We start from the raw sequence: 22,356 nt of genomic DNA on the forward strand, positions 1-22,356 counted from the left end.
ACCTCAGGATCTGCAGCCAAAAACCCGCCGATGGATTACTTTGTCATGAAGACAGGACTTTTGAAGGTCTTTTGCAGAAGGGATCACAGGAGAAGGCTCCAGGCAAGAGTTTCCTCATGGATGGATGCGGCTCTGTGGTTTTAGCGCCCTTTTCAGGAGTCGGGAGAAGTCTGAATATCGCTGGTCGGATTCTCATCGTTTGGAAGGGCCAGCACCCTGAGGGGGGATGTTTAGGACTCAAATCGTGTCTATGGAGTTCCCGCAGGATGCCACAAAAGTTTCAGCTGCATTTGCAAGACTGTGCACCGCACAATGGCTCGAGGTCCCAGGCCATTGGAAGTATTTGCAGCCCTGCAAGGTTGCAGCATGGCGTGGGATGGCTCAAAATGTAAGTTGTCTTGAGTCTAGTGGATCTCACCAGAGTCGAGGTCAATTGGAAGGAAGGGTTACAGCAGGCTCTCGGTTCGCTGGAACTTCCCCCTTCTTTGGTTTTGGTTCCAGTGGTTGACTTGGCTTCCAGGTTAGGAGTTGTTATCCAGAACTACAGCACAACCGCTGCATCCTTTCCCTGCATTTTGCAGCAAGGGGCGGTCAGGCTCGCTGTCTGGAGTAGCCAGCCAGCCCCCTACAGGGTGGAGTTCCCTTTCAAGCAAGGTGGAAGACAAAGGGCTGCAGGGTTTTGGACTCCTCCGTCAATTCTTACCTTTGCAGACTCTCTGGATGCTGGGTGGGGAATCCACAGGATTCTCGCCGAAGACAAAACAGCCAATGAGGTTGTTCCTGCTTGGAATGGCAGGGGAATACCTCAGACGGCAAGCACACAAGAAATGGCAAAAAAGAGCCCACCATTCTGGAGAATGATGGCCCTTCTGTGTATTAGAGGCTGAATTAACAGCCTGTGAGTAATGAAGACTAGAAGTCACAAAGGTTAAACCACTGCCACCAGCCATCCATGTAAAACTTGCAATTGTAACAAAATGTTACCAAGTAAGTAAGAAGGGGGATCTTTTATATCCCTCCAGCACTCCACATAAGGTGAGGGTGTGCTGGCTCACTACATACAATGTAAAAGGAGATGAAATTCCCTCTTTACTACTTGGGAACATTAGTACACCTAAGTACATGAAAGAGAAATGAACAGGGGAGCCCATAGGTGCAACCCAGCCTAAGCCCAAAAGATGTAGGAAACTTCAACCATACACTATGGAGAGACCTATAAAGGTCACCCATACAGTAAATCCCCTTTACCTAGCACCAAGGTAAAATAGTTACCTAGTCAAAGCAAAAAGTTCTGGGATTGACACAGGTATGGAAGATTTATCATTGATATGAAAATCTTACCTAACTGCGGGTGGCTGTCCAGTCAGGACAGCCACCCCCCCACCCCCATTGGGAACTGGATCCATTCAGGCACTCAGCCAGACAAAGGGCAGGAGAGTGAATAACTCCTCTCCCACTTCCTGCCTGCCCAGACACACTGGAGCCTAGGTCTGGCACACCCAAGAGTTCCTGCCAAAGGCAACACATACACACGCATACCGCCCTCTCCCACAATGGAAGAAGGGTTAACAAAGTACAACCACGATAGAAATGGCAAAAACAGTTTCCATGTTAGGAAATAGGTGACCCTATTGTGCACAAACGAGACACTGAAAACAGTCTGCGGTAAGAAATAGTACAATAGTTGGTAGGACACGTCCACTGCCACCAGCCATTACTATAGGGTTGGCTATGTGACTTAAGTCCCGAGAGAAGGGGGATGCTAGGCATTTTTATTTTCTTATTTTATTTTTTATTTGTAAGGCGCTTAAACATCAAGTGATTTGTGTTTCAAAGCGCCCACAGGGCAACAGGGAGGGAACGATGGAATTAAAATCCAATATAACAATGAAAGATAGAGGCTGATCTACTAGGCCTTGTGAACATTCAGAATGTGCAAGTGGAGAGAGAAGGGATGAGTAAAGTGGGGGAGGGGGGGAGAAGTGTAAGTGCTAGGTGTACCAAGAGGGAAGTGGTGGGGAGTGATCAGCTGTAAGTGCCTAGGTGAGTGGTCAGCTGCCAATAAATATGGAAGTACAGGCCTGTGGTGGCATAGGCCAGTGGGTGCCAAGGCAAGTGCTGGGAGTGGGTGGAGGCTGAAGGCAATTGGGTGTGGTAGGCCAGGACCCAAGAGGACACATAAGGGCCCTGGTCACCAATCTCAGCAACTGTGGGGTTTAGCAAAGGAGGGAGGAAGGGAAGGAGGAGGTGAAGAGGAAAGTCTTGAGGAGGTTCCGGCATTTGAGGAGGTCCGGTTCAAGACAAAGGAAAGGGGAGACTTTTCATAAGAGGGAGCCTGCTGTTTAGCAAAGCTCTTGACACACAGGCAATTGGTGCCGGAGGAACGTAAAGATATGAAGGCAGAGTATTTAGTGGGAGCTCATTGTAGATGGCATTGTCCCTGGCCCCAGACAGCCTTATGGATGATGCAGAGGGGTTTGAATTTGATCCTTGCAGAAACCGGAACCCAGGGGAGAGTTTTTAGGGCTGGAGAGATGCGGTCCCTGGGCTTGAGGCCAAGAATGAGTCTTGCAGCCCTATTCTGGATTAGCCTGGGGGACATAGATAAGAGGGTAGATTAAGGAAAAGGCTATTGCAGTAGTCTAGCCTAGGGAGAACCAGAGCTCTAGAAACATTGAGCTTCTGGGGGAAGTGAGGAAAGGAAGAATTCCTTTGAGGTGGAGTTGAAAGTGGGCCTTGGCAAGGTCCTGAATGTGAGGGAGGAAGGAAAGAGGAGTTGGAAGAGGACTCGGTTTCTGGCTTCAGATGAAAGGGAAGCGGGAGAGCCCATAAAAGAGGGCCAGAGTAAGGAGCAGAAAGAGCGAGCAGGCGCACCAATAGGAAGGATGTGTCTTGCTGGCATTGAGGCAGAGATCATTGGAAGTACACAGTACTGGATGGCAGATGGGCAGTCAGGAATGATGGCCGAAGTAAGAAGATGATCAGAGGGAAGTTGTCATCTGCATAAACTGGAGGTTTGGGAAGAAAGTGGAAATGAGGTGTGCAAGCGGAGCAAGATAAGTGTTAAAGAGCCAGGGAGAAGGTTTGGAGCCCTGGGGGACACTGCAGGTGGAGATAGAAGTGGGGGAGGAGAGGGCCCAGAATAACCTGGGACAGATGGGCACTGAGGAAGGTCAGCCAGTCCAGTGCCTGCTCTGAGATACCTAGGGTATCGTGACGTTTTATGAGGATGGAGTGTTGACCGTTTCAAATGCGGAGGAGAAATCAAGTAGAATTATAACAGCTGATGAGTTGGAATCAAGAGATGCGAGCAGTTCCTAATGGGTGTTCAGAAGAGCAGTTTCCGTGTCTCTAGATGCTCGGAATCCAGATTGATGGTCATGAAGTCAACCAACAAGTTAATTGTGTTGGACCCATTGGTGAAGTCCAGCTTCTCCAAGAGTTTCCCCAAGGAAGGGATTGATGGGTATGGAGCGGTAGTTGACTGGACAAGCTGTGTCTGCAGAAGGTTTTTTTCAGGATGTGGTGCACAAGGGAGTGCTTGAGGGAGTATGGGAAAGATCCAGTAGCAAGAGTGGTTGCAGAAATAAGCAAGTGCAGGTGCAAGAGCCAATATTGTCCTTAATGGTTCTGGAAGAGCAGGGGGAAACCTGTTTGGAGGAGACCTTCATTGAGCGTACAACTCTGGTGACTCATCAGGTGTGATGGGAGGATGGGAGGTCATAGGAGGCAGGGGGTGGAGCTAGGTGAGGGGGAGAGGAACGCAAGGCTGCTGAGGATGTCCCGGGTGTTTGCAGTGTATGTGGCCAGTGCGTTGCAGAGGGCCTGGAAGGAAAGGTGAGGAGGCTGCGGAAGGGTTGAGTAGTTTCCTACAGAGTTCTGCCGTGTTGTTGGATGCACCAGAGACGCAAGCCTGGATGTGGGCCCTTTTCTTGGCGCGGATGCAGAGTCTGCGTTTCAGGTCTGCACGTTGAGTTGTTCCGGGTTTTACGCTTGGAGACATGTTTAAGGCGGATCCTTGTGACTGGGGCAAGAATGTCAAGGGTATTGGCAATGGCAAGATGGAGGTTGCTGAGAGCAGAGTCGGAGGTAGTCTGTAGTGGGGAGTGCGGGGGATGAAGGGAGATGCGAAGGCAGCAGCTGACACTCGTTTCATCATATGGATAATTGTGAACAAGTTTGTTGGATTGCGGGAGGTGCTGTCAGACAAGAGGACCCAAGTGAGAGGAGAGTGGTCTGACCTAAGAGTGGGGTGATCAGTGCGGATGAAGGCATCAAGAGTGTGTCCAGCTGAGCGGGTAGGACCAGAAGGGAGAATGGAGAGGGAGAGTGGGTTGCAGAGGTTACTGAAGAGTGGATGCTGTGATTGAGTCGTCAAGGTGGATGTTGAAATCGCCCACAAGCAGTTTAGAGGTGGTTGTAGGGAGAGGGGAGAAATCGGCCCATTCAGAGAGTAACAGAGTGGTAGAGCCAGGTGATCTGTAGGTGGTGGCAGTGGTCAGAGATGAAGTGGGAGAGATGACCAGCTTGCAAACCAGGCTCTCGAAAGAAGATTACGACTGGCTGGGTATGAGGAAAGAAGGGACCCACTCGGGGAAGATTAGAGCAATCCAATGCCTGCAGTTCGGGCGAGGCTTATAGCCATCGGGGAGAACGGAGTCAAAAGCGGTGACTGAGCTGCCATTCAACCACTTCTTGGTAAGAGCATGGATATCAAGGGCAAGGTCTTCAGGAAGGAGGCAGATGTTGACAATCAAACATGATGGCAGAACGAGTATTAAGCGTGGTTAGATGCATGAGGTCTCAACCTTTTTTGAAGGTTTTCCGAAGAGGGGTACACCAGTCAGAGGGGGGGGGGGGGGAGTGGGGCGGGCGGGCGGCGGGCATAGAGTAGGACGAGTAACGGGAGTGGGGAGGAAGTTAACGAGGGACAGCAAGTGCTGATCCAGGAGGAGGAGGAGGAGGAGGAGGAGGAGGAGGAGGACCCTGAACCAAGATAGTGCCAGTGTGAAAGAGAATTATACACCTGGATGATACAAAGCCTACCAAGAGGACTTCCCATTAGTGCCGCCATTAATGGTTGAGGATGTGAGGAGCGAGAGTAGAGATTAGGCCATAGAGCTGGAGAGGGGACAGACGAGGATATCAGTAAAGCTCTGTCTGGAAGTTGCACTGAGATAGATGTCTGCGATAGGTAGGCCAGGGTTAGTGGTCAGGATATCTATTAAGCTTTTTCCTTCCAGACCTTTTGAGAAGGATCACAGGTGATGGTGTAGCAGTTGGAGAAGATGGGGGAGATGGGGAGTGCCATAGGTGCGGCAGAGGATAGTAGGAAGAAAGGAGGGGCTGCACAGCAGTCGGAGCACAAACTCACCAGGCGTCCTAGTAGCCAATGCAAACAAGAGAACAGATTCACTGGGAATACTTTAGTACCTCGGATGGGTGCAAATATGTTACAAGCACACACCAGGTTTTGAATTTGCAAAGGCACAAAATGTGATTAAAGAAGGAATAAGCGAGAATAAGTAAGGCAAGGAAGCACAATGGTTTAGGCACGCTTTGGTTCAACAGTTGTTTAGTGGAGAAGCAGTGACGATGACTAGCCATCCTCACTGGTTTTCACCAGGTTGCATAGAGTTGCAGAGGCCCAACATTTATGGGGTAGCAGATTGCCTACCTGGGGACTGTTCCATGATTAGCTGCGTGGGCGAAAGGAGGGGGTCCGTCTGAGCCCACCTATGCCCAGACGGGCAAAGACAGGGGCCTTTGGTGAGGGGGCTGGCTAAAGCCTGCTGGCACCCTAGTAGACCACAAGAAGGCTGTTCTGCCCAATCAGAGTGTGGGAGGACGGCAGAAGGAACTGCAGAGGCGCCTTTTTAGTGTGGGCTGTGGTGGCGGCCATCTTGGAAGTGCCGCAAGGAGCACTTAATTTTAGTAATTGGGCTCACTGCTTTGTTTCCTCCCTGATCAACCTGCTACATTCAGTACTATTTGGCCCACAGAGTGTTTCCAGGAAGTAGTTCTGCCTGCCACTATTACACCCCCAGCAATCGCAATGTAAAAAGTGAAAATGCAAAATCCCTTTTTTCTCATACAGCTCGTGGAAATCTTTATTGCCTCCAGGAGATGGATGCTTAATGTGGTGTGCTAATCTTAGTATAACGTTTTAGGAAGGATACAAAGTATCCCTCTATCCTTACTAACTATATAAGGAAAGAATCTCAAAGGAGAACCCAAAGGGTTTAGAGTAACACTGCATATAAGGTGCTGCGTGCTGCAAAAGTTAAACACAGATGCCTTTTAAAGAGTTATGGAGGAAAGCAGACTGCAACACAGAACAGCTTTCCAAAAATCGGAGCAAATAAGAATGAATGAGGGGGGAGGCTCCACTCATTCAGGATACAAGGAAAAAGGTCCAGGTTCTATGCAAAGTGCGGGGGTGGGGGGGTCTCACTAGGAGAGGGGATGAAGCATAAAAATGGGACATCTCCCCAATATTGGCAAAATACTAATAATTTAAGCAGTAATCTAAACTGGGGAACCTAGTCAGGGAATTGTAATAAGTGACCAGATTTAATGTAACAAGCACTCTTTCAGGAACCGACCAGACATCAGTTCTGCTCCCTACGACCGCAACTAACCTGGACGAACAACAAACGCACTAGGTTTCAATTACCAACCTGCAACCATAACCGCAAGGGAAGTCGGCCCGGTCCTGGAGAGGATGGAAAATGGGTGACAAACCACAACCAAGAATGTGGGTGCCATCAAGCGATAAAAGTAACACCAGAGGCTCCACCAAACAGACTTACTAACCCACTTCCCCCTTCCTGCTCCTTCAACATAACCAATGCTACTACACTGGACCTTGAGCTAGCCACGCTACACATAATCGCACCATGAATCAATTCAGTATTCACACCCCAGCATCTCTGAGATCCTGCAAGCACAACTAGAGTGAACAGCTCGCCACATAGTCCATGAAACCATCAACAACACAAGTATACTCCAAGATACCAGATAGTCATCCACCCATCATTCCTTATGGATACAATCTAACCTGTGTTCACAACCCACCACATCACACGACACACCAACACTGTCCCACACCCAAGACACTGTGTTTCACCCATACGGTTACAACGCACGACCTGAATTACTCTGAGCTCTGCCTGGCCCTCCGTCTGTCCCGCCGTTCATGCTGCCTCAAACGCAACCTTCACTAACCTTTTCTGCACCAATTTAGATTCCTCCATTTGTGATCTCCGAGCAGTTTTCTTTTAACCGTTTACAATGATGTACAATATGATTTCTGGCCATCCCTTAGCTTCGATTCCCCATTATCTTGTCAAGAATTTTCTGTACTTGCTTCGGAAGTCCCCTTTTTTTACTGCAAAATAGAAAAATGGTATTGCTCTGTCCCATGAATCTCCAATTTCTGCCCTTCATCTCCTTTTATTTGCAAATTCTATTGAGCGGGGGGGTCTTCATCGTCTCACATTGTCCACTGTAGATCTGACTTATTAGGATATGTGAGCAGCAGCGCTGCCCATACTGCCTGCCTAATGTCATTGAAATGTGCACCATCACGGCTATCGTCCACTAGCTTAACTCCTGGGTACCCCGCTTTGACCCAAATGTCTGCCTGATCACCATTGACCATTGCAATGAACAAGGTTGTACCGGCCGTCTGCTTCTCAAAGAATACATCCACTTGCCTGCTCCAGCTGTAAGAGGGGGTGCCTTTATCAGATTTGTTATCCATGTGGGCGCATGGTATTTATTGTGCTCGATCCAGCCCTTTATGCAATAATGGAAACTGCGCCCCCACTGCCCTAGCCATCTTCTTCCCCACCAACGATCTTTTTTCCACTGCCACGCGTCCATACCCATTTCTTAATCGAGGGGCCCACTAACTCTCAACCTGCACCAAGATCACGGGCGGCTGTTCATTTTACAACTCATCCACCGTGTCCTACTCTTCCCCCGGACATGTCCGGTCGTAGTCATCAGACTATACTGTCCCATAATCCAAACTGTCCACCCGCCTTCTCAGTCTCTCCTCCGCGTTCTCAATATGCACATCTCTAATTGCAGTACTGTCCATTCTAAACAGAATGTCTCCTGCACCCCACTCGTCAGTCTCAACAGGTGCTCATTGCCACCGCCCCATCTAACTTCAGCCTCGCTAGCTATTCGGCCTTTCTCGACTCTTCCAACTGCTTCTTTGGTTTCATATCACTTCTTGTGTTATAACCCTCACAGATGCTATAGGATTGGGAAGGTTATGATACAGGGCCGGCGTGGATGGTGGGGGAGCTGAAGTGGGCAAAGGGGCAAAAAGTGGGATTTGTGGATCCTGACGCAGCACGGGTGGGGTAACACCCTTGTGGAGGAGACTGAGCTGCTTCTGCAGGGGGGCACTGGGCCTCTCTGGACAGTAGGCGTGGTAGTGGTCGGGACACAGGTTATGGGCGGCGTTCACCGACTTGGTGGGGGGCAGGAGGGGGGAATCGATGGGACATCTTCCAAGTGTCTACAATTCTAAAACTGTTTTTCAACTCTTTCCCTCTGTACCTAGCTGCTAAAAAAATAAGTATACATATGGCTTAAAATATCTATTTGTTCCCTATTCTGGTCATGGCTGATACATCCCTCCCTTAGTTTCTGCTAGCCATTCTTTGTGGAATTTAATTGTTTTCTCGGTACAAGGGAAGAGCTTTACACATATAGTCCAACTGGTTTGCCGGCTCCATCATAGCTGCCCACCTGTTACCATTACACAATGTTTCTACTAGCCATGCCCCAAACCAGCAAGGCTGTTCTCATCCGGTAACCCCCTTTTTACTTTTTGCCCTCTTGCTGTCAATGCCCCACCCTTCCCCTCACTCATAACCCTCCCGCACATCCTCGCACTACCCACACATCTCCTCTTGCACCACTTAATCAGGCCCTCCCTCAACCTACTTGTCATAATAAAGCAAATCACAAGAAAAACTACCTTTTTTGTTCTGACACCCCCTATATATCGACTGAGGAGATCTCAGGCCAACAAAGGGGCCTCTACCATAACTACTTCTCGCTCCCACCCCTTATACTGGGCGTAGAGATCCCAGGCCCACTAATTATACAGAACCTCTATCATTACCTTTTTTCTTTGTTACACAGCGCTGTTTTCCCTAGTAGAACAGGAAACTGATCTGTTAAAACACAATCCTCTATTATAACCAAACCAACCTATATACAATGCCACGTGGTCTTCCACACCTCCACTCATTCCTCGTTCTCTGTACTCGCACCATCCGTCACACCCTCAAATACTCAACCCCCTCTGTCCCCCCACTTGATTTTCCCTGAAAAAGGTCCACTTACATCTATGTGCTTTCCTGAAATCCTCTGTCACGGGGTCCTATCAAGGGTCTGCACAATCCGGGGACATCAGCCTGCTACAATGAGAAGATGGGAATTCTGACAACACGGCTTCTGTAAACCTTTCCAAGGTACGCACAAGGGGTCTAGTCACTGCAGGTCGGTGCAATCCTTCTAGATGTGCACCCAGGAATCCTTTGTCCTCGCGGGGGGAGTCTTGGATCACATTAGTATCACCAATTTTGTACGGTAGACCGCCAACAACCAGACCAAGAAATGTCCACTCTCTAGGGAAAAGGGCATGGTGCACCCTTCAGATATTGCTGCACCTCTTTAGAAGTTTGCACAGGACCCCTTGTTTCATCCGAAATACCAACGTTTTTGATTGCTTTCTGTGAAAAGGCATGTATTGATTTAACCTCTTCTCTATCAATCTAATCTAGTCCTTCCTGCTGGTTTTAGGCCACGACATAGCACCAAAACTGTTATTGTATTTGCGTTGGATGTTTGCTCTCTAGCTCTGGCGGATGTCAAAGCACTATTCCTATTAGACCTTTTGCCACTTCAACACATTTGACAACCAAATTCTTATTAACACTCTTAATTTATTTTACTGTCCGAAAAGAGTGACACTACTACAAAGCTGTCCTGTAATTTCAGAAGAATGGTCTCACTTGCTAATTTTACTTTATAATGTAATCCTTTTTCATGGGAGGATTTCCTCTATCCCTTTTTGTTTGATCTTTCACTGCCGCCTGTTTGAGCTTTTCTATTCCTTGGTTCTATTTTGTTAACTATGCAGACGATATCCAGTTGCTGTTACAGCTTAATGGAGACTTGACCAGCTTCCTAAGAGATCCAAACCAGAGATGGAGTGTCAGCAGTTCATGGATTGTATTGTTCAGTGGATGTCCCCCCAGCAGTTTTAAATTGAATGCAGACAAAACTGAGGTGCTCTTGATGGGTGGCAAAACCTGTCATTTGGGACTGCAGGTCTGGCCCAGCTCCATGGGACCCTGCTCTCTCCCTTTCCCAGTGTTAACAAATTTTGGTTTCAGAGTTGATCAGGAACTTACTCTAAAACCCTATATCCAAAAGGTCGCTAGCTCCTGCTTCATCAAACAAATCTTCACTTACCTGACCCACTCCTGATTATTGATACAGTGCATTCCCAGTTTTAATTGCGGTCATGTTGTGTACTTGGGCCTTTCCAGTCAATTCTATCAGCGATGAAAGATTAGTTAAAATGCAGCAGCAAGGCTCTTTTCAACCCCTTAACTGTTGTGCACACATGTCGCCAATTCTTATTGCTCTGCACTTATTCTCTCCTCACATTCGGACGTCGCCAAGAAATCCCACTACAAGCTGCACCTCCTCAAAGGGACTATTCCCTTTCTGACTTGCCCCCAAAAGCTCACTTTGAGTCCTACTTCTCTCTAGGCTGGACTACATCCTCTTTCTCAATCTGCCTTCCTCTACTCTGCGCCCTCTGCATCTAATCCAGAAAAGGACTGCAAGACTTGTGGTCCCTGGGCTTGAAGCCAAGGATATCTCTCCAGCCTTAATCTCTCCACTGGCTCCTGGTGGCGGCAATGCTCAGGTTAAAGACACTTTGCATTGTCCGTAAGGCTTTCTGGGGGCAGGGCACGCACTACATCCAACATTCTTCCAAATACCTTCCTTCTCAAACCCTTCGCTCAGCTACAGGGTTCGACACTTCTCCATGCCGAGAGTGGGGGGTAGATTGCTCTACTCAGCTGGTGCCTCCCTCGGGAATGGTCTCCCTGACCCTCTCATACTTGAGCTGGACGGACCACCTGAAGTTCCGGAAGCAGCGCCAACTTTCCTCTTCTCCTCTTTCTCTCTTTCCCCTGCTGACCTACCTTTCTGCTTTACCGATTTGTTCCTTGGCTACCCTCAGTCTCACTGGGTACCAGGCTTTTTCTTGATCAGTCACCTTTGAACTGCCTCTGGTCCTACCACACACTTGTGGGGGCTTTAACTGTAACCCTACAGTCCCTTGTTCTCTTTGCACTACCCAGAGCTGTGCTGCCCTGGCTGCGCTTACTCGGAGCATTGCTGGCCTGTTGTCCCCTGTCCTCTCCCCTGTACACTCCCCATCCACCTTTCCCCTTGCCCTTCTCTGTTTTTGCACTTGCACGATCTGAATGATGCAATGCCTCATAAGATAGTCTTGTCTTCCCTCCCTTGTCTTATCATGCCTAGGAACACTTGTGTATAGGCACATTATAAATGACGACTCGTTATAATTGACTCATATCACTGGCTTCCCATAAGGTAGCAGGTCTTTTAAGGTGTCCTGCCTGAGCCATCGATATTTTTATGGTACCACGCCAAGTTTGTCAACCCATATTTAATTCCGGGTCCTCCAGCTAGCACTCTTCAGTCTGACAACTCCACTTCTGCGAATTCCCATAGACTTGCAATCACGCTTGGAATTCCCTTCCTCTTATATTTTGCACAAACTCCTGTTTGATGCTTTTTGCTGTGCTTTAAAGACCTGTCTTTTTCTCCTCCTCGCCCTAATTACACTTTCAGGTTGGCACCCAGTGCTCTTACTTACTAAAACCAAGAAATGGTGCTTCCTAGCCTGCTTAACACAGCATAGGAATCTGCTACTGGTGAATTTCATTACGTAAATATCACGTTCTGTGCTCGTTATTGCCACAGATTTTGATTACATAGCTATTCTGAAGGAACAACTATAAGCCACAATCTAATGATTGAAGTCTGCCCTGTGGTACTGCTGCTCATTTTAAAGTGTAGGGTTAATTTTCTTTATATTTTTCTTAATTTTCTTTGTATATAACAATCCTTAAATGTGATCTTAAATCTGTCACCTATTGTCGGGTCCTAGAAACGATGGCTGTGGTGTCACTGGCCTGTAATTCTTTCAAGTGGATTTTGAACGATGGTATTAAAACTATTATGGCTAATGTTATTTTGTTCCTTTGCAGATGCTACTTGGGATTTTTCTCAGCGAGTGCGTTTTTGTAGTGGATTTAATGAAGACTTGTATTGAAAGCAGTTCCAACTGTAAGTGCAAGCCGGATAAACAAGCCACGCCATGGACGTCAGTCAGCAGAGGAATTCTCCCCCTGAACCACCATTGATACCATCTCTGAAGAAAATGTGACGAAGATTCCCTTGTTGGTGGCCAATTTGCCCAACAGTGATACAATTATAAAATAAATCTGATATTTAATTTTAAAATGATTATAAAGTGATATTTATAAAACTACGTCCATTTCATTTTTATAATTCTAGCGACTGCCACCTGTTGCTTTGGAGAGATTGCATGCAGTGGTTAGGGGAGTATGTTCTGTTCTTTGAACCAATCTGCTATCCCTTAAGTTAGTATTTCCCTGAGAAAGACCATGCTCCTATGTTGAAGCATTATTTGTGGATTTTTCTGTTAATTTTTGACAAGTTAATTAAATTGTGTTTTTTTGATGTGATGACCCAAGATTAATTTGAAGTCACCCTCCAGCTCCAATGCTGGAAGGCCTTTGTACAACAGTGTTTCAGTTAAATGCTAGCTATGTAGATGTATGGTCAATCCCTGTATTGCACATGAGAGGGTTTATGTTAGACAGCATGAGTGAACAAAAAGCGGCAACATGCTGGACGGATCACTTTTTAGGATTTTAAATGATGGTTTGCGATTTTTGTAATTTCAGTTCCATTGGTGTATGCTTGGTTTTCTGCTAGTGAGGTTCTGCACACTTTGGGTGCAACCCTGAAGCTTCTCCCTCCATCATTTCTACACAGAATCTCTTTGTTAAATACTGCAGCACCTAATTTTTCTCCAATTGACTCATTGGAACCAAATGCCAACATTTACTATTGGATGTTGCACAGTAAAGAATTAGCTACTTTGCTCTACATGGTGCTGTGCCCTAAAATGCAATACGTTTGTCTAGCGTGGCTTTGTGCTTTCATGTTTTGTATTAATACTGGAGATATCTGGTCTTTCGAATCATGCTAACAAAGTCATAAATTTACCTGACTTGCTTGCACACTTCTAACAGTTGCTGCTCCTATCAATTAATGAACAACCCTACTATTTTGGCACATAAACACAAACTGATTCGTTTGTGAAATGTTCACACTTCTACAGGCCACATGTTACTTGGTACACCCGCATTTAAAATAAGGGAATGTTTTTCTCTTTGTAGAAATGTGGTAGCGCAAAGAAAACCAATGTATTTAAGTAAGAAAAGAAAATGTATCTCCATGATCTTCTATGCAGATTCTTAGCCACAAGGCACACGTTTTACCTCCTGGCAAAGCCCCCCTGTACTTGTTGCTGCCTTGCCTGTGTTTGTGACTCGCTTTTCTCCCAGCCAGGCTTTATCTCCAGACTGAGTGTCACATTGTGTTTTTCTGCTCTGCCTTAAGAGTCCTTTTGGCTCCTAAGGCAAGGGAACCCCAAAGGTGCCCCATAGACTTCTAGAGAGTATGACCTCTGTTATTTCTATGGCTAGGTTGGTGGTGGCTCTTTTGCCTGTGTAAAATAGTCGGAGGAGAGTTGGAGTCAAAGGCTACCCTAGTCATAGACGTAAAGGGAGGTCACCTGTGTGGTGGCACGTAGGTCCAAGCAATGACACTACCTGCTCAAAACACATGCGCATTAGGGGTCTGTGTCCCCAATAAAGTTTCGCTACTTTGAATAAGTGCTCTCGTAGCACGTATGCGTGCAGCCGAACCCAGCGATCACTTCGCAGATACAGCTCCCCACAACGCATCTTGTTTTTATCTGAATTTCTTTCAGATCACCTCGCGCCCCATATAGCACACCCCACTGCAACTAAGATGGTTTTTCTAACGTATGTCTAACCGCGCTGCACAGAGCCGCTTCACTACGTTTTGAAATGCGATTCTGTGCTGTTAAAGCCATTGGCACGCCGACCAACCATCATAGGCACTCCAATTATGAGCTATGCCTAATATATATAGCGCTGGCCACAGCACTTGCTCACTTCCCTCTGTATACCACAGACAGCAAACGCCTTACGTTGTACCTCCACCACACGTGATGCATCTAACAGATGTTTCCACACCGCCTCATGCAATGGGCCAACTTTTTGAATGCGCCTCCCCGCCACATTAGTAGACCATTTGTGGTGAGCACCAGTAAGCAGTTATTCCACCCAGAGTGTCTCGTTTATCGGTCACCATTCACAATTTTTAGGGGACTCCTACCCCATTTATCTTGATCTGTACCCCATCCAAAATCACAAATTGGATATATTTTTCTAGATTTTGGTGTCTGACTCTGCCAACCGAACTCCAGCCACCTCAACTATCAGCAGCTTGCTCAAACTAAGACTTTCACCATGGCGTTCATAGAGTAACCTCAGTAGGTCCACCTTCTTGCAGTGTTTCCAATGGTTGGCACCACTTGATCACCATATAATCTAGTTTTTTAACCTCTAGGTGCACGCCCACCCCATGCAACAGCGTCCTGACCACAATCAATGTCCTGAAGACAGTTTGGTGCCCCATAGCAGCACTGCTCAATTGAAAAACAGCCACTGCCTTATTTCAACTACGCACCGAACCAGAAACACCACCAACCAGTGTGTTGACAATTTTGGCGTATTGCTACTTGAATTGATTTAGCAATACATGAAATGGTTGTCACTTACTAACCCACCCGTATGCACATCACAATGTATTGTACTATCATACCCTACGTGCTACCCGAGGCACATGTCTATTTATGTAAATATGTCTCTCGTGTCGGTTTGAATTAAACATTTTCTTTGATATTTTTCGTCTGTGATCTCTCTTGAGCTAGCAACCATCTAGCTCCACTGCCACCACATACGTGACCTCCCTTTACGTCCATGGCTAGGGTAGCCTTTGATTCTAACTCTCCTCTGGCATTCCTCTCTAACTCCAACCAATGAAGCAAGCCTTGAGCCTGTGAATGTCTTTGATGGTGGATATCTTGAGGTAGATCTTTGTGTCCTCTGCGTGGTGGAAGTGGATGTTTTGATGGAGGAGGGTTCTCAGTGGTTCCATGTAAAGATTGTAGATGACTGGGGACATGATGGATACTCGTGGGCCTCCACAGGTGATTGGTAGAGTTGGTTATCTGAAAGAATCCATTTGTATGAACTGTTGGTGATTAGCAAGGTAGGATTTGAACCAGCCGATGATGATCTCGCTGATCCCTGTGCAGCAATGTAGATCGTCAGTGTCTGGCGTTCTACTGTGTTAAATACTGCTGAGCGGTCAAGGAGAGCCAGGAGGCGAGGATGGCCATCAAGGATTTTAAGGTCATTGTCGATGACCTTGATGGTAGCCATTTCTGTACTGGGTCTGAAGCCAGATTGGTAGAACTGAAGGAGGTTATTGGCTTTGGATTTGCGTGACTACTGCTTTCTCAAGGATCTTACCTAGAAAGGGAATGTGTGATTGGGCGAGATCGTCAGGATACAGTTTTGGTTTCTTAAGCGTGAGGATTTGATGGATATGGGGAAGTTGTCTTGCGTTAGGGAGCTGTTGACAGCTAAGGGAGGAATGCTTAAGTCGGAAGGGTCTTAAGTATGGAGGCAGGGAGGGTGTCCTCAACCTATGTTGCCTTGAGGGCTTCTAAGGTGGCAGTGAGGTCTTCCATAGTTCGTGTCTTTAAAGTTATCTAGGTACTTGTGGTTTTGCGAGATGTGTAATTTGCTGCTGTTAGTGGATGTTGTTGACGAAGAAAGAGTTAATGGCAGTGGATTTTTCAATGGCGTGTGCTATGGGTGGGTTGCGCAGAGGGTTGATGCAGTGCTTGATGGCTTTGAAGAGTGCTCCGTTTTCATTGTTGGCCTTGGCTATGGTGTTTTGGTTGTAGTTGTCCTTCGCTGTGTTTATCAATCGTCTTTGTGTAACAGAGTACTCCTACATCCCGTCCCCTTTCCTCCATAGGGTATGGGTGTCCCTCGCTAGGGACGGGAAACTGAACATTTTTCACCTGAAAAAAATGTTCTTCCCTTTAAATATTAGATGCATGCAGGTGCGTAGCCCTTGGAGCATGCACTCCCCTGACTCCACCCACTGGTGCCCCTCTCAGTTCTCTTTTCTGAGTTGACTGCAACAGACCTCTTTCTCCAGCGCTCCTGAGTTAGGCTTCGTCCTTGTAATTGCATGTGCTCTTTCCCAGAAAAATTCCACATGCTCTTTCCCAGAAAGTACCTTTGTGTTTTTGTCTTTTATTCAGATACTCTGTCATGTGGTGCCACGCTCCTCCCCTGCGCATGTAGATTTCATTGGCCTTCAGCAGGTGTCCAGCCTGCGAGGGGCTCTTCCCAGCAACCGACCCCCACACTATTTCCCTCCGCTGCCTTGGCCACGATCACGGCTGAGAGGGTTGTTCCGCATGTGGCACTCTTATACTGAGCACTTTGAAGAACAGGTTAATTCGGTGTATAGAGCTCTTAGGAAGGTCACTTCCAGAGGACTTGAAGGACTTCGGCAGCCACAAGGCAGGGCCACTGTTTTCATCAGCAACCTGCAAGGGCGACTCCTTTCCCAGGAAACGCCCAAGCGGGGGGACTGTCAGGTTCTAGTACCAGCACAGGTACCGAGGCTAATTAATCTACCGGCCACCAGGCTGAGGGGGTTGCGAGATCCTACCGGTGATGTCGCTGAGGCACTGCAAGGTTCTATTACTGGGTCTTCACTCGAGGGGCTACGCTCCACTACCAGATAGATATCTAAGGGGGTGCCTATATGCAGCACTACCAGCAACTTGGCCAAGGGCACAATGCCTACCAGGCCCTGACATGAAGTGCAGGGTAGACCTCAACCTCCACCGCCAAGAGTCCTGGAAGAGTCCGGGCCCAGTGCGGCAAGTGTCACGACACTGGCACGTGGCATGCAGCCTGACAAAATGGCTGCTCGGCCAACACCATCCCCCTTGGGGGAACAGGTAGGAGAATGAGCTTCTAGGTGGGACTGGTCTTCAGCAGGCACATGCCTACAGTGTATCCTTCAGCATTGCAGGGTAGCTACACTCCCGCGCAGCCAAACACCCAACCATCCTGTGAGGACAGGTTTTTTGAAAAGTTCCTCATGCTCATAGGTGAGTGTCAACCTCAATGATGTGATCAGGGACATGCTTCCTCCATTTCTGCCGCCGGCACCCATGGCTGCTGCGCTGTGGGTTCTAGCGCCTCAGGCCCCCCTGCTGCCCATGCCTGTTCCCGCAGCCCCGGCCGCTCCATATCAGCCTCCACTGCAGCCTCTGGTCAGCACACCTCAGCCCTCGGCGCCCAGTACTCCTCCGGCTGCACCAGACCCACAGGACACTTTGGTGGACACTGATGAGGAGGAGGATCTGGACACACCTTCATCCACCAAGGCATTTCATGAATGGCTCACCGGTCTGGCCGAATACCTGGGGCTCCTGCAACCCGAAGTTGAACAATTCCAGGAGGGGGATTTGGTGGAGGTCCTCACTCTACGCCCTGCGGCTAGAACAGGGGTTCTGATGCAAAAGGATGTGGTGGCTCGGCCAAGAAGGGCTGGCTTAAACCCCACTCGGTGGAGCTGACCAATGGGTGCCTCGATGCCAAGTACAGGCAATCCAACCTTGCTGTCTGCACGCCCTCAGCCACACTCCTCTGTGATTGTTGCGCCCCTACTCTACTCCAAACTGCAGTCTTCTTTTGCTACCTCAGCCTCGTCACTCCTGGACGAGGAGGAAAAGACTTGGAGAAGTATGGAAATAAGGTGTATTCCAATGCTTCTTTGCACTTCCGTCAGTCCAACCCGGATGGTATGCTTGCCCCCTGTCAACCAAAGGCTTTGGCGGGAAATGGCAGACTTCCTTCTAGAACTTCCAGTAAAGAGTCCAGCGTGCTTCAAGGGGGGCTGCCGGAAGCAAATATTGTGGCGCAAGACATAATGGAGTCCACCGTGGCCCACATAGACACCTCAGGCTGCGCCATCTGCATAGCTATGGACATGTGGATGACAGCCTGGCTGTGGGCTACCAACTTCACCCCAGATGTCCAGGAACGCTTATTGGACCATCCATTCGAGAGTGGCAACCTTTTTCATTCCACCACCGATGAACTGGATAAAAAGAAAAACAGCTCCCAGACTCTGATATCCTTATCCATCTTCACAAAGTCCATGCTAAGACCTATGGGCAGACGCATCAGCGCTCCGACAAGGGTCAGGCCTACGGTGGGTTCCAAGTTTCCAGGAACTGAGGTCCAGAAAGTCGGACCGGTCTCAAAGCCAACAAGGTGGGAAATAAGCAGTTCTTTAGTCCCCCCTCCTTAGCCCCTGCATCGGGGGGGGGGGGGGCATGATACACCCATCCGGGCCCACATGTCTTCTGTGGTGGGGGCAGGCTGGCCTGCACTCACAATGCTGGCCCTTGATGTTTGTGGACCCCTGGATCCTGTCAGTCTTGTCCACAGACTACTGCCTTCCCATACCTCCCCCACTCCTCGATTGGCACAGCAACTCTGTTGGTGGAAATTCGATCGCTCCTAGAGAGTTAGGCAGTAGGCGAAGTCCCAGCCTCCCAGCGGGGTATGAACTTCTATTCACAGATTTTTGCCATACACAAAAAGAATCAGGCGGGCTTGAGGGTTGTTGGACCTTTCCACCTCTAACCTTTCCCTCCCCCTTCAAAAGTTCAAGATGGTTACCCCAGCGCTTATAGCAGAGACATTGTGCAGGGGAGACTGGATGTGCTCCCTGGACCTGAAGAATGCATACCTACACGTCGCTGTCTGGCAGCCCCATCAGTCATTCTGAGGTGCATGATCATGGGCTTTCATTGCCAATACAAGGTTCTAGCCTTTGGCCTCAACTCAGTTCCCAGGGTGTTTACCAGACCTATCAACGCAGTGGCGGCCCTCCTTAGGGCCCAGGGTCACCACGTCTATCCATACCTAGACTGGCTCGTCAGGGCAGGTTCTCCAGAGGCGGTACAACACACCGCCTCATCCCTCATGAATACTCTACACGAGTTGGGATTTTCCATCAATCTCAAAAAGTCGCATCTGGGATATGAGCTCCGAGATAATTTCCCCTCGGAGGACAAGGTCACACCCATCAAGAGACACACTGGGCATTTCCTCAGCAGGGCAGGGACCTCCGCCTGGTGGTACCAACACCTCCTGGGCATTATGGCAGCATGCCTCCTAGCGGTGCCACACACGAGGCTCAAGATGTGATGCTTTCAGCTGCACTTTGCAGCCTCCGGGAGTCAGAGAGGGGTTCTCAAGCGTAGCTGGTCAGCATCCCACTTCAGCTCTGATGGAGCGTGGACTACAACTTGCAAATTGGCAGACCCTTTTGGCAACCGGCACTGCAGGTTACCATCACTATGAATTCATCCCTAGAGGGCTCGGGGGGGGCCCACCCTGGGCAGCCAGAATGTGCACAGGGTCTGGACCCTTCAGTAAGCTCACATCAACTGGCTTGAGTTGAGGGCCATCTGGCTCGCTCTCAAATCCTTCCTCCTGATGGTCAGCGGCAAGTCTATCCTAATTCAAACTGACAACTCCACCAGCATGTATGACGTCAACAAGCATGGTGGCACCAGCTCCCCTCCTCTCTGCCCTCTAGCGGTCAGCATTTGGGAATGGGCTCTGACTAACAACATGCACTTGGCAGCCATCCACCTCCCCAGGGGAGTCCAACCTGGAAGCGGACAGGCTCAGCAGGCTGGGTGTGGAAAATTACGAATGGCAGTTGAACGAAAAGGTCCTTCAGGAGATCTTCAACAGATGGGGTCATTCTCAGGTGGCTCTTTTTGCCACCTGGTCCAGCAGTAGGTGCCCCTAGTTTGTTTCCTGGCAGCGACAGGGCCTGGGCAATTTGTTCCAGATACAGCGGAACAACTTTAATGCATATGCATTTCATCCCACTCCCCTGCAGCACAGGGTAGTCTGCAAGATAAGGGACTCTTGGTACCTACATATTATTCTCATAGCACCTTGGTGGCCGGCGAGGCCATGTTACTTGGAACTGCTCAGCCTGTCCTAGCAACCCCCCGATGCACCTTCCGCTGCCCCAAGCTCACCTATCTCAGAAGGGGGGGCACGGTCATTCACCCCACCCCCAGAGGTTAGCCCTCGCAGCGTGGTTCCTGAGCAGGGCTCACTAAAGCATCTGCACTTGTCACAGGCTAACCTAGACATACAGGGCGCTAGGAGCAAGGCTCCTAGGAGCCAGTAGAAAAGCAAGTGGACCAGGTTTTGTCACTGGGTGGAATCAAAGGAGGTTGATCTGCTGACTTGCACGTTGGACGACATGCTATCCTTCTCAACACACCTCGCACACCCTGGGATGCAAGTAGACACGTGTTGCACCTATCTGGTGGCCATCGGAGCTAGTCCCCATTAAGACAGCCCTTTTGGTAGGTCTTACCTCTGCGCGCAGGGTCATTGAGATCAAGGCACTGGTGGCCTCGGAGCACTATACTATTTTTCATAAGGACAAGGTGGAGCTTAGAACTCACCTCACATTTTCACCCAAGGTAGTCTCCTCGTTTCATCTGAACGAGGAGATAGTGCTACCTACTTTCTTTGCGGACCATATGGCCGATGCTGAGAGGCTACTGAACTGTCTGGATGTTAGGCCTGCTCTGAAATTCTACCTGGACAGATCCAAGAGCTTCTGAAAATCAGAGGCTCTTTGGCACTTTCGGTGGGGCAAGGACAGGCTATCAAGCCTCCAATGCCTTGATAGCAAGATGGATGGTTGCGGCCATCAAAGAGGCCTATGAGGGAAAGCACAAACCACTCCTGGCAAATCTGCATGCCCAGGCTAACTGGGCCAAGGCCACAGCAGTGGCTTTCCAGAGGCACATTCTTGGCAGCTCATCAGCAGGGTGGCTACATGGGCCACTTCTTTCGGCCTGCAATCACTACTGCTTGGATGCCAGCTCCAGATTGGAGGTGACCTTTAGTGAGGGGGTTTTAAGGAACTTGTTTTCTTAGGATGGTCACCTCTCCACCCTGGGGCTACATTCGGTTGTAATTGCCCATACAGTACGGAGGAAAGGGGATGGGACGTAGGAGTAATTATAAATTACTGTAGTGACTGGCATACTCCTAGTCCCCTTTCCTCTATCCCTCCCACCATCCTCACCCTCAATGATACCGTCATTAGGCAATGGTAGTGTTGATGTGTCAAAGGGGACTGAGGAGTGGTGCTGTTGGGCGGAGTCAGGGGAGAGCATGCTTGCAGAACTGGGCCCCTTCACGCCTTGAACTTTAAAGGGGAAGATTATTTTTTAATGGTGAAAAAGGTTCCATCGCCTGTCCCTAGAGAGAGACACCCATACAGTATGGACGAAAGGGGACTATAGACTAGGAGTAGTTTAGTCACTACGGTAAGTAACTTATAATTTCCTTGAGCAGGGTGAAGTCTGATGCGCTCCAGGATGTTTGCCAATTCTTTTTTTGTTTTTTGATGGTTCATTTGAGTTCTTGAGTGTACCATGGTGCAGAAGGATTAGGCTTGACTGCTGTGGTAATCTTAATTTCCCCTCCTGCTGTTTGTCCTGCATGTCCACTGTGGTGGTTAATGTGGTGAGCCTTTCCTCATCGTGCCATGGTCATCCAGCTGTCCAGTGCCAGCAACCGTATCGCCAGATTGCTAACCGTGGACAAAGTAAGCCTAGTGGATTCAGGAGCCCCAGAATGGGTTGAGTAAACCTACCACCCCACCTGCATACAGTTCAACAGGCACAAAGTCCCAACCCTACTTTTCACTTGCCGGACCGTGATTGGTGGAGATATGGTCCAGGAGACTCCCTGGACTGCCCTTCGGGTGGTGCATATAAGTGATTTCAATCCGGCACACAGCCAAGTTGAGCCCGGCATGTAGTGCACAATTGGAACCCTTATTTATTTTTGTCTATAAGTTCAATATTCTGAACGATATACCACTCGTATCACACCCTTCTACTGAGACCCACCCCAGCCCCTGTCCCCCCCCCCC

At 48.8% G+C, this 22,356-nt stretch overlaps 1 pseudogene; it reads left to right on the plus strand.

Moving 5' to 3' along the window:
* LOC138481163 (selenoprotein T2-like) overlaps positions 1-12,843 on the plus strand; it is a 107,758-nt pseudogene extending 94,915 nt beyond the window's left edge.
* The last annotated feature ends 9,513 nt before the right edge of the window (positions 12,844-22,356 follow it).

The sequence above is a fragment of the Ambystoma mexicanum genome, chromosome 5p, assembly GCF_040938575.1.
Source record: "Ambystoma mexicanum isolate Mex_15411 chromosome 5p, UKY_AmexF1_1, whole genome shotgun sequence".
NCBI lineage: Eukaryota > Metazoa > Chordata > Amphibia > Caudata > Ambystomatidae > Ambystoma > Ambystoma mexicanum.